General features: G+C 28.5%; 1 long non-coding RNA gene across 1 annotated transcript in view; it reads right to left on the bottom strand.

The window, feature by feature from the left end:
• Positions 1-2,015, bottom strand: part of LOC147808293 (uncharacterized) — a 57,015-nt gene extending 55,000 nt beyond the window's left edge. Inside the window, exon 1 of the long non-coding RNA XR_015434936.1 lies at positions 589-2,015. This is a non-coding gene — a long non-coding RNA (uncharacterized LOC147808293). The remainder of the gene's footprint in view (positions 1-588) is intronic.
• Positions 2,016-13,146: the final 11,131 nt, after the last annotated feature.

Raw genomic sequence — 13,146 nt, 5'->3', positions numbered from 1 at the left:
ATCACAGTATATTCTTTATTAATTGTATAAGTAAACTTTAGATTTTTATTTTATTATGGTGCTAAAGAAAAATAAGCTATTCAAGTATTTTAATTTTTCTTCTTCTTCTAAATGAAATATTTAACAATTGAAATTTATTTTTAATGCTGAATGTCCTAACAGCGTGGCAAGAATTATAAATTAAATATGATAACCAAAAATAGCGTAACAAATAATTTTGAAAATCTGCAAAATATTATTTTTTAAAAATTGAATTTTAATGAAGAGAGACCCGAAGAGAGTTCTGATATTTCCCATTAACAGACCAAGTTTATAAGAGAGAGAGAAAAAGTCAATCTTAACATAAAGATAAAGTGACCAAACACAAATTGACAATAAAAAGTATCCGGATACACACAAAATAATTTTTGCGAGTGAAGGAAAGAAGAAATTTTGCTCATGATGCTTTTAAAGAATGCGCTTAACTATCTTTTTGGAGATCTTAAAAGAGATATTATCTCCAAAAAGTTATTAAAAAAACTGGTGTATAAAATTTAAAATGTATAAAACAGTTAAGAAAGAAAAATAAGAAGGGAACTTTTTACTTACAGTATTTATCTTTCAAAAGCAACAATTCCTCTTCTGCTTAAAGAAAAGGAGCCAGGCGTTGTTAGAGTCAATCTGTCAGATTCCAATGAGTCAAGCATACACTTATATGTCAGGTAATTGTGAGCAAATCCTTAAAAGCTGAAATATAATAAACTAGAATTTAAATCAACTGTTTTTTTCTGATCACAGGTAACGTGAAAAAAAATTGGAGAAAATGTGAAGTGGATATTTGAATCTATGAATGCCAAAACCAAAAACCGGGATGATATTGAAAATCACACTGAAGGGTAAAAAATGAGAGAAATTGAATGTAAAGTGCTGTGAAACATATTAGATAAAAACCAGAAAACAAACTGAAAATTACTTCAGAAAAATAAGTCATTATGACACATTGAGTAGACACATTGAATGAAAAGCTAAAACTAAATGAAAAAAGAGAAATAAAAATTGAAAAAAAAATTCTAAAACCAATTTAAAGAAAAGTAAAGAAAAAATTAGAAAAACGAAAAGACGAAACACAAGGAACGTAGAATTTGTCACATGTAAAAAAAAAAAAGAAAAAAAAAGAAAAGGCTAGTACGAAAAACGAAATTAAGTGTCAAAGCACGAATTGAATAAACAGTTATACTTCAACGAAAATGTCACGAATCGAAAAACTGGATCACGAAATTGGAAAATAAAACTGAATACACTGCTAAAAAAATTATAACACATAATTAAAAGAATTAAAAAGCATTTTGTAAACAATTTGAACCCATACTAGCATTGAAGCTAGCATTGAAATAGCTGATTTACATATTCGATATTAATTTGAAACAATAAAAAAACTGGATGAAGAAAACAAAAGAAACGTAAATTTTGAAAACAAACTGATAAAAAAAAAAGAGAAGACAAAACACGACCAGACAATTGAACTGCAATTGATACACAGAAGAAAATGGTAAATACATTGCAAAAAACCAGAACTAAAAAAGACTAGAAAAACGAAAAAAAAAAGGAAGAAGAGTTGATAAGTAATAAAAAAAAAAATAATAACTTGAAAATTTGACAGGATAAAATTTGAAAATTAGAAATATGGAAAAAAACAAGATGAAAAAAGTGAGAAATGAAAAATATTGAAAAATACAAGGACAGAAATCACGGATGGAATTAATCAGATGTAGTAAAAAAAAATAGAAAGTTTAAACTTAAACAAAACTGAGAAAAAACTGTAAAGAACATGGGAGAAAAACTGATGGAAAACATACAAAGAAATGTAATACATTGAAAAAGAGTATGAAAAAACACTGAAAGAAAACCAATGATAAATGCCCAAAAATGTGAATTGAAAACGCACCGAAATGGAAAATACAAAGCAAAAAATGAAAAAAAAGTGAAAGACTGAAAGAAAATTAATGAAAAATACTTAAAAATATGAATTGAAAACACACGGAAATAGTATGGAAATCACAAAGCAAAAAATGAAAGAAAGGTAAAACACTGAAAGAAACCAATGATAAATACCTAAAAATATGAACTTAAATCACGCCGAAATAGTATTAAAACACAAAGCAAAAAAAAAAAAAAAAAAAAACTAAAACACTGAAATCTCGCTTCGAAACACTGAACAAGGAAAAACCAATGAAAAATACCTAAAAATATGAATTGAAATCACACCAAAATAATATGGAAAACACATAGCAAAAAATGAAAAAAAAAGTAAAACACTGAAAGAAAACCAATGAAATATACCTAAAAATATGAATTGAAATCACAACAAAATAATGTGGAAAACACAAAGCAAAAATTGAAAAAAAAAGTGAAACACTGAAAGAAAACCAATGATAAATACATAAAAATATGACATGAAAACGGATCGAAATGGAAAACACAAAGCAAAAAATGAAAAAAAAAAGTGAATGACTGAAAAAAAACAAGGAAAAATAACTAAAAATATGAATTGAAATCACACCGACATAGTATGGAAACACAAAGCAAAAAATAAAAAAAAAGTAAAACACTGAAAAAAAACCAATGAAAAATACCTAAAAATATGAAATGAAATAACACCAAAATAATATAGAAACACAAAGCAAAAAATGAAAAAAATTTAAAACACTGAAAGAAAACCAATGATAAATACCTAAATATATGAATTGAAATCACACCGAAATAGTATGGAAAACACAAAGCAAAAAATGAAAAAAAAAGTAAAACACTGAAAGAAAACCAATGATAAATACCTAAAAATATGAATTGAAATCACACCGGAATGGAAAACAAAAAGCAAAAAATGAAAAAGCAAGGTAAAAGACTGAAAGAAAACCAATGATAAATACCTAAAAATATGAATTGAAATCACACCGAAATAGTATGGAAACACAAAGCGAAAAATGAAAAAAAAAGTGAAACACTGAAAGAAAACCAATGATAAATGCCTAAAAATACGAATTGAAAACACACCGAAATAGTATGGATAACACAAAGCAAAAAATGAAAAAAAAGTAAAACACTGAAAGAAAACCAATGATAAATGCCTAAAAATATTAATTGAAAACACAAAGCAAAAACGAAAAAAAAGTAAAACACTGAAAGAAAAACAATGATAAATACCTAAAAATATTATTTGAAATCACACCGAAATGGAAAACAAAAAGCAAAAAATGAAAAAGAAAGGTGAAACACTGAAAGAAAACCAATGAAAAATACCTAAGAATATGAATTGAAATCACACCAAAATAATATGGAGAACACAAAGCAAAAAATGAAAAAAAAGTGAAACACTGAAAGAAAACCAATGATAAATACCTAAAAATATGACATGAAGACGCACCGAAATGGAAAACACAAAGCAAAAAATTTAAAAAAAAGTGAAAGACTGAAAAAAAAAACGATGAAAAATACCTAAAAATATGAATTGAAATCACACCGAAATAGTATGGAAACACAAAGCAAAAAATAAAAAAAAAGTAAAACACTGAAAGAAAACCAATGAAAAATACCTAAAAATATGAATTGAAAACACACGGAAATAGTATGGAAATCACAAAGCAAAAAATGAAAGAAAAGTACAACACTGAAAGAAAACAACTGATAAATACCTAAAAATTTGAACTGAAATCACACCAAAATAGTAGTGAAACACAAAGCAAAAAAAAAAAAAAAAAAAAAAAAAAAAAAAAAAAAAAAAAACACTGAAAGAAAACCAATGAAAAATACCTAAAAATATGAATTGAACTCACACCAAAATAATATGGAAAACACATAGCAAAAATTGAAAAAAAAAAATAAAACACTGCAAGAAAACAAATGATAAATACCTAAAAATATGAATTGAAAACACAAAGCAAAAAATAAGAAAAAAAGTAAAACACTGAAAGAAAACCAATGATGAATACCTAAAAATATTAATTGAAATCACACCGGAATGGAAAACAAAAAGCAAAAAATGAAAAAGAAAGGTGAAACACTGAAAGAAAACCAATGAAAAATACCTAAAAATATGAATTGAAATCACACCAAAATAATATGGAAAACACAATGCGAAAAATGAAAAAAAAAAAAGTGAAACGCTGAAAGAAAACCAATGATAAATGCCGAAAAATATTAATTGAAAACACAAAGCAAAAAATTAAACAAAAAGTAAAACACTGAAAGAAAACCAATGATAAATGCCTAAAAATATGAATTGAAATCACACCGAAATAGCATGGAAAACACAAAGCAAAAAATGAAACAAAAAGTAAAACACTGAAAGAAAACCAATGATAAATGCCTAAAAATATGAATTGAAAACACAAAGCAAAAAATGAAGAAAAAAAAGTAAAACACTGAAGGAAAACCAATGATAAATACCTAAAAATATGAATTGAAATCCCACCGGAATGGAAAGCAAAAAGCAGAAAATGAAAAAGAAAGTAAAACACATTATAAAAACAATGGAAAACACACAAAAAAAGAGAACTCACATAAAAAACCTATAAAAAACATACCGAGAATATACCAATGGAAATTACACTGATAGAAACTACATTGAAAAAAAACCTGACGAACAACACTGGAAAAAACCCTGGAAAAAAAATGATGAACCTATTAAAAGGAAAACAGGTAAACCACACCGAGGAAGAAAACAAACAAACCGAAACTTCAGACGAAACAAATAAAACTCTGAAAGGGTTTCTCTACAGTTTATTTAAAATAAAAAATGAGAAAATACTGTATAAAATTAGAAAACCTTAGAAAAAGATAAAAAACAGAATCAAGCAAAAGCAAAGGAAACTTCGGAAAAGGAATCTGAGAGACACATTTGAAGAAGCAGAAAAAACAGAATGGGAAAAAATGGAAAAAAGCAGAGCGGGAAAAAATGGAAAAAAAACAATGCAAAAAATGGAAAAAAACAATGCAAAAAATGGAAAAAAACAGTGTAAAAAATGGAAAAAAACAATGCAAAAAATGGAAAAAAACAATGCAAAAAATGGAAAAAACAATGCAAAAAATAGAAAAATGGGGAAAAAAACGCAATTGAGAAATGAAAAAAAAAACACTGGAAAAATTCAAAAAAACAAAACGGGAAAAACACTGGTATAAATGAAAAAAACAAGGAAAAAATCGGAAATACACAATGAAAAAAAAACATAATGGAAAAATAAAGAACTCAATAGAAAGAAACACACTGCAAAAAATCGAAAAAACGCAATAGAAAAATTAAAAAAAAAAACATAAAGAAGGAAAAATACAGTGGAAAAACACACTGGAAGAATGAAAAGAACCCAATAAAAAGAACTCAATTTAAAAAATTTAGAAAGCAATAAAAAAAAAATATCGAAAAAACATGGAGAAAATTGGAAAAGAAACAATGCAAAAAAGTCTTAAAATGCATCAATGGAAAAAAATTTAAAAGATGAATAGTAAAAAAAATTGGAAAAGAAATAATAGAAAAAAAACGTGGAAAAAGCACAACGGGAAAAAAACTCAAGGAAAGTGGAGATAAGCATGGACAAAGAAAAGAAAAAAAATTAATAAGTCTCAGAATACAATAAAAAATGAAAAAGAAATGGAAAAGACTGAAAAAAGTAACAAAAATTTGAAAACGAAAAACAGAATGAGATGACGAAACGACGGAATTTCGTCGCATCTAACGTGGACGTAGGACGGATGAATTTTGCGACCTAACAAGTGGGGAAGTGTGACGGGATCCCTCGAACGAAAATATACGAACCCGGAAAAAAAAACCGGACGAAATTTTGCTTTTTTTCCCCCCGAAGAAAAAATGCAATATTAGATTAGCTACTCTACCTTTTTACGATTACTTTGAATATTGTATTAAACAGAAATTCATTATAAATAAATAACTTGTTTTAAAATTAAGTATAATTAGTAAACTTACCTTTACAAAGAACAGTATCACACCATTTCTTGAATAACTGGCACCTCAGATTTCTTAAACTAGTAAAACTTACCTATAGTTTACCTTACCTTACCATTAACGACTGTTATATAGGCTTTTACAAGGCTTCTTGTGCTTTTTTCCTGATATCCTGAGGGAAAATTCAAGATTTTATTGCAATCATTACGTCTCAATGTCGTAAAAGCTACATAATTATTATATTTTAATGGAATTTTTGTCTCCCCATTCTTAATTTTCATAACATTAGGAAAACTAAGATGTCGGAATCAAGAATCTCTATCATGATAATTTACAGATTAACTGAATTGTTGCGTTAAAGTGCAGAATCAAGTGTTTTCCTCACTTTCCCGAGGTAATGAGCACATAAACAGCTTCATGTCGTTAGAGTTCAAAAGTTTGTTTCTTTCATTCTATTAACTAATTTGTAGGTTACATTTATTAGCATAATTCAAAAAATAAATAAATGGCATTAATTTATTTAAATTGTAAATATTCTAATAATTAATGTGAATGAGTTTGAACATTATCTTTATTAATAAAGGGAAGAGTTTTTGTGTCCGTGTGTTCTTCTTATAACCCCAGAATGGTTCGTAGTAGGGTTCTAAAATTTGGATAGCGGCTTCAAGGAAAAATTTACTATTTTTTTATTTTATTTTATTTTATATCCGTCGTTAAACAGAAGGCCCAACTTCGGGTTTACGACTGCCAAAGTTAAATTTCGTAGCCTTGTAGTTCTGAACCAATCCAGAAGACAAGGAAACTCCTGGATCAGTAACCCTAGAGGTATGATTTGTTACGGGAACATGGAGGACTTAGTGACTCAATAGATTTACCGTGCATCAGTCACGCAGCACTTGGGGAGTTTTCGGCAATCTCGGATCGAACTCACGAACTCTTGGACATGGGCCCAGTGCCCTACCAAACAGGCTATCCCGACCTCGTAATGTTATATTTAACGAATAAGAGTCAATATTGTGAAAACGTGAATCAGTAAGCTTGTAAAAAAATTTCGTAAATTTAAAATCAAGTATAACTATTCACCTATTTTATTGAAATTTTGTACATTGTCATTTAAAATTACTTTCTTTAAAATTATGCAAAACTTATGATTCAAATGTTTTTTTTCTAGCAATATTAAATCATGTTATAAATAATTATTTAAAATACTTTTTGCATTGAATTATCTTTGGATAAATGAATTTTATAATTGAGTACAAAGATTTTTCATTTCGGTTAAAAAGTTCTCGAGAAATGATGAAATACAGAAAAAGTAAAAATTCGGTACAGGGTTCGAATTTTGGTCCGCTCTCCTGATCAAACTATTGAGACATTATTTTCCTGATTTCGGCTATCCCCCCACCCCCATATTTTAAGGGTCGGGAATCCAAATCAGTAAGGGGAAAAAGCATGTTTACTCAGAGAAAGTGTTTTTTTTGTATCAGAATTCGTAGCTGAAAATATCGTCTGCACTAATTAGAATGATTAAAATTTGACCCTTGAACCATTAATATTGAGTCATACTACGTAAAATGAGTTCATTTTTTTCTTTTTACGTATTGTTCCATTTCGAAAATATACTGCATTTTCGTGAATTCCTGCGGATTTCACTCAGTAGTAGAAAAAATATCCTTTTAATTAATTTAGTTAATATCAACTTTTATGGAAATTGGTCTAAAATCATTACGAATTCACCATCAAACAATTGTTAAACTTACCTAAGATACAAAAAGAAGAGTTTGCTGATTTCCTTTTAAATATTTCCTGATTTCTTCATCTATGCATACAAAAAGCCATTCATCCATAGAAATAAGATCAGAGAACACTAAACGACTTCGATAAGCTAAAAAAATCTAAATTATTCATTAGTTTCACCTGTAAAAGAAATACAGGGTGTCCCAAAAGGTCGTTTACAAACTTAACATGCTGGTTTGTCATATCATGATGAACAAGATTTACATAGGAACTTGTGTCCGAAAATTAAAACTGAGACCGCTAGAGGGCGATAAGTGCAGGTTTGGATGAGGAGAAATAAATTATATCGATAGCGGTGTTAATATGATTTTTATTATAAAACATCATTACATCACAGCAAATGCTCAAAATTCCTTCCATTCGCCACAATGCACGTTTCACAGCGTCGATGCATGGATTCACGAACCCGTTCAAATTGGCCAGGAGTGTCACGGACACGTGCTGCCGCTTCCGCGATCCTGGCGATAAGATCTATGTCTGATGTTACAGGTGTCTCGTACACTATGGACTTCATGTGTCCCCACAGGTAGAAATCCAGGGGAGTCAGGTCGAGGGATCGCGGCGGCCATGGGACTGGTCCGCCTCTACCGATCCAGCGATTAGGATAAATCCTATCGAGGTATTCTCGAACAGCGTAGCTAAAGTGGGCAGGTGCTCCATTATGCTGAAACCAGATGTTTCGGCGTGTAGCGGCTGGAACGTCCCCCATCAGATCCGGCAAAACTCTTTTTTAAAAAAATACGATAGGTATTTCCGTCGTGGCGTTCAGGTAGAAGGTAAGGGCCAATCAACATGTCACAGATAATACCAGAACAAACGTTTACGCTGAAACGTTGTTGATGTGCATGAGCACGTGTACATCTTGGGTTTTCATGCGCCCATACGTGCATGTTGTGCAGGTTCACGACACCATCCCGTGTAAAGCAGGATTCATCAGAAAACAAAATCCATGATGGAAAATCTAGCTGTGCGACCCGCTGTTGCAAATACCAGCGTGAGAATGCAATGCGTTTGGAATAATCGTCAGCGCACAATGCCTGTACTTTTTGGAAGTGGTAAGGGTGTTGCATGCCATCGTGCAGTATGCGCATTATGGTGGAACGAGCTACACACAAGACACGTTCGCCTTCTTGGAGACTTCTTTGCGGGTTGATGGCATACTCCTGAAGCACGGTTTCCTCTACGACAGGTGTGCGTGTAGCACGTTCTCGACCGATGTGGCTACGTGCTACGAAAGCACCTGATTCACATAATTTGCGGTGCAATCGTCCAAACAAAACATGACTAGGCTGACGTCTGTTTGGGAAGCACTCAAGGTACGTCCGTGCCGTGGCTCGTCCATTTCCATCAGCGGCGCCGTATACATAATGCATGTCGGCCATTTCTGCATTACTAAACTCATTCATCCTTCTCCTTCAACGTCCACGCCTGAAATGATTGTTTTTCCCATCGTGCAATTATCGCCCTCTAGCGGTCGCAGTTTTAATTTTCGGACATAAGTTCCTATGTAAATCTTGTTCATCATGATATGACAGACCAGCATGTTAAGTTTGTAAACGACCTTTTGGGACACCCTGTATAATATTCAAGTCAAAAATTAAACACTTAAAAAGTAAACATTGCACAACAGTTTTTAACGAGTAAAAAGTAGACGTATGACTATCGACGCCGTAAATTTGATCGTCAGTCAACAACAATTATTCTCTCTTAAATTTGATGATTAAAAAATGCTTTCAACGCAACAGAAGCTTTTATGGTTGATTACACTACACGTTTATGTCACTTATTTGTAAAATAAAATTAAAATTTTGTAAACAAATCGCAATTCTTTAACTCGATTTTGTTAGACGTATGTAAAAAAATGTTTCTTTTATAACTCTTTGATAAGCTTATTTACATATTTACTGTGCATAATATATATATAATTTTTTTTGAAACTTCGAACTCAGAAGGCATTAAAAACATTCCATTATCCACATTTACCTAAAATATTATTTTCTGTTTTATGTAGGGCACAAAACAGAATAAAACAAGTTAGCTACACATACAGTATAGTTTTCTCATAGACTAATAATATAGGTAGACTGCTCATCTATGATTGTCAATTGGCAACTAGGAAGTATATTATGACCTAATCACCAAACCTAGCTCTGTTTGGGTTGGGTCAGACTTTGGTGAACATAGGCAAACGCAGGGGAGCTCCAAATAAAAAAGGACAGAAAATTCATCTTTGATTTCTTTAAAAATAGTTCCAAAAAAAATACTTTTAATCTTTCACACGATTTTTTTTTTGACTCCGTACTACTTCTTGCTAATTTCCATAAAAAATTTTTTTATAGGCGATAAGTATTTTCTTCAATGTTTAAGCAAGGTAAAATTCGAGCGACAGTCTATTTTTACATCCATTACGCATACGTTATTGCGAATAGTATTCAATGCGACAGTAAGATAAAGAAAAGTTATGAATATTTTCTTACAAAAAATTATATAAATTTTGTCAGAGTTAATCACTAAACAAATCAAAATGAGATTTTATGATATTTCACAAACTTATTTATGATAGTAAAATATGACGAGTATTTAATAACACGTTTATAAGAGAAAAGATTATTGCTGTAAATTTATTTTTAAAATTTTTTTCTGTTCACTTCAATATAATTGAGTTCAAAATAATTCTGCCGATACTTATTTTTAAGAATGATCTAAATATTTCAAAGGTGCATTCGTAAAAATAATTACTGAAAAAAAAATTCTAAAAATTGGTGCGAAATTGTTTTGAAAACTTGTAATTTTTAGTTCAATATTTTATCTCAATTTCGATTAAAATTTAATACATAAACAAAGCTATCCAAATTCATATTATAATTTGATTTGTTTGATTTAGTTTAGGGCTTCTAAAATTAAAAATTTAATAATAAATATAAGAGAAATTTAAACGTTCAATAGTCCCCCAGCATCGAATTTTGATTTATATTTCCTTTTTTTATTTTTTAAAATGTAACTGTATCAAAAAATAGCGATTTCATAACAAAAATATTTTTCTAGTAAATTCGAAATTAGATTGTACACAATCTGACTGAAATTAAATTTATGAATTATTTATTAGAAAATATAATTGGACTTTGCCCAAACTTTTCGAAGTTACAAATTCTTTTAAAATTGCTTACATTATATTTTGCTCTGCATAATTAAATTTTACTTATTTTATTTTATTTCAATTTTACTTAGTTTAATTTTACTAAGTTTAATTTTACTTAGTTTAATTTTACACAGTTTAATTTTACACAGTTTAATTTTACACAGTTTAATTTTACACAGTTTAATTTTACTTAGTTTAATTTTACTTAGTTTAATTTTACTTTAGTTTAATTTTACTTAAGTTTAATTTTACTTAAGTTTAATTTTACTTAGTTTAATTTTAATTAGTTTAATTTTAAATATCTTAATTTTATTTAGCTTAATTTTACTCAGCTTAATTTTAATTATTTCAATTTTACTTGTTTTAATTTTACTTGCTTTAATTTTACTTGTTTTAATTTTACATGTTTTAATTTTACTTGTTTTAATTTTACTTGTTTTTAATTTTACTACTTTTTATTAAATTTTACATTCCTCCATCTTTCCCTCAAGAAAATGTTAGCATTTTAAAATAGACGAAACTTGCCAAATAATTACTTGTTACCCATGTTTTTCACTATTTCTCAGCTTCATCCTTTTCATTTCTTTTAACGAACACAAAATATTTTAATGTAATCTACCAAAAAATATGTTCTCTAAATAAATATTTTTGCCAAACCTGAAAACCAAATAAATCTTGCTAGAAATTTAATTCTTTCAGGAGTCTGTTTTGATTAATTTAATGCGATAAAGGGAAAGGTACATTTTCAGGGAAAGTTTGTTTCAAGAGGAAGAGTTGGTTTTACGATTGGGGTAACAGTCTAATCCGATTTTATTTGTCTATGGGTAATTTTAAACTCTATATTTGAATGTTAAGCTAACAATCACTTTTATACAAGCTTTCTATTTACGAAAACATAACTTATAAAACATATGAGAGGACTAATATAAACTATTAACATTGAAAAAAATAAAGAAGCCTAATATATGCTGTAAACATTGACAGAAATAAAGCGGATTAATATAAACTATAAACATTGCACACAATAATAGTAACAGATTTATAATTTACAAGTTCTTAATTTGCATAACTGTGGTCTCAGAAGAGCATTTTAAAAGCTCTTTAGAGAACAAGAGCCACAGTTATTAAAACCACAAATCCGAATTTATATCATTACAATTTTTTTGTATTAGAACTAAAATATAAAAAAGCAGAAAAAAAATTAAGGTTTTTAAAATCATGGAAAAACTTAAAATAGAAAAATACAGTAAAATAGATAAATACAGAAGTGCCAACTTTTTAAATTTCATATCAGTAATATACAATATATACAATAAACAATGATATACTTAACCTAAACATATGTAACACATGCAATAATATGTATAACCTAAAGAAATTTCAAATTAACTACTTAATTCTATATAAGTACATATAGAATTAAGTAGTTAATATAAATGATATGAGTAAATTTAGCATTAAAAATACTTAAGTGATACCTTTTTTTTAATATTCGCTGCAAACAAACAAACAAAACAAAAAGACTTTAAAAGACTTAAAAGACAGATTGTGAAAATTCTCAATAAAAACCATAATTTCTATTACTCAAATATAATACTCTTATTTAGAATTAAAAAAAAAATTATAAATAAATCGCAATTGTTGACACCTCTTTAAATAGAATAAATAAATAGAAAGTTTCAAAATATAGAGCTAGTTTACTTCATTATTGAATCGAAGATGTATTTTTTATTGTTCTAAAAACATTTTAAGCTCTCAGAAAGTTTTTCACACGTTTTATTCCTGTCTAGTTAAAATAAATTTGAAAAATATGTACATGTGAGCCTCCTCAACCTTTCATGTACGCATTCAAGTTCTTATTCGTAAATGCTAAAAATGCTTAAAAATATTAGCATAGCATTTCGCTAAACTCTATAAAAATCCCAGTAATAAATTGACATCTTAAAAACTTGTATTTAGAACAGAAAAATATCACTAATAATTCTTTAATTGAAATAATTAACAGAAATAAAGCATTCATTTATATAAACAAGCATTTAACAAACTTATTTTACTCTTTTCGAAAATTTTTGTTTATACTGCATGGGGTTGATTATGAAACTTTCTATTTAAAAATAACATTTTGAAACAATTTGGACAAAATATTATTCTCCAATCAAACACATATAATGCACAATGTGCAAAAATTTTTGTATTTACATTGCACAATATTGTTAATTTCAGAATTATAAAAAGGATTCAAAGTTAAAGTAAACAATGTTTGGCTCTTTTAAATCCAGGG

This window comes from Parasteatoda tepidariorum, chromosome 6 (genome assembly GCF_982258835.1).
Source record: "Parasteatoda tepidariorum strain Cologne lab strain chromosome 6, Ptep-v5.0, whole genome shotgun sequence".
Taxonomy (NCBI): domain Eukaryota; kingdom Metazoa; phylum Arthropoda; class Arachnida; order Araneae; family Theridiidae; genus Parasteatoda; species Parasteatoda tepidariorum.
This window is presented reverse-complemented; position numbering and strand designations above follow the sequence as displayed.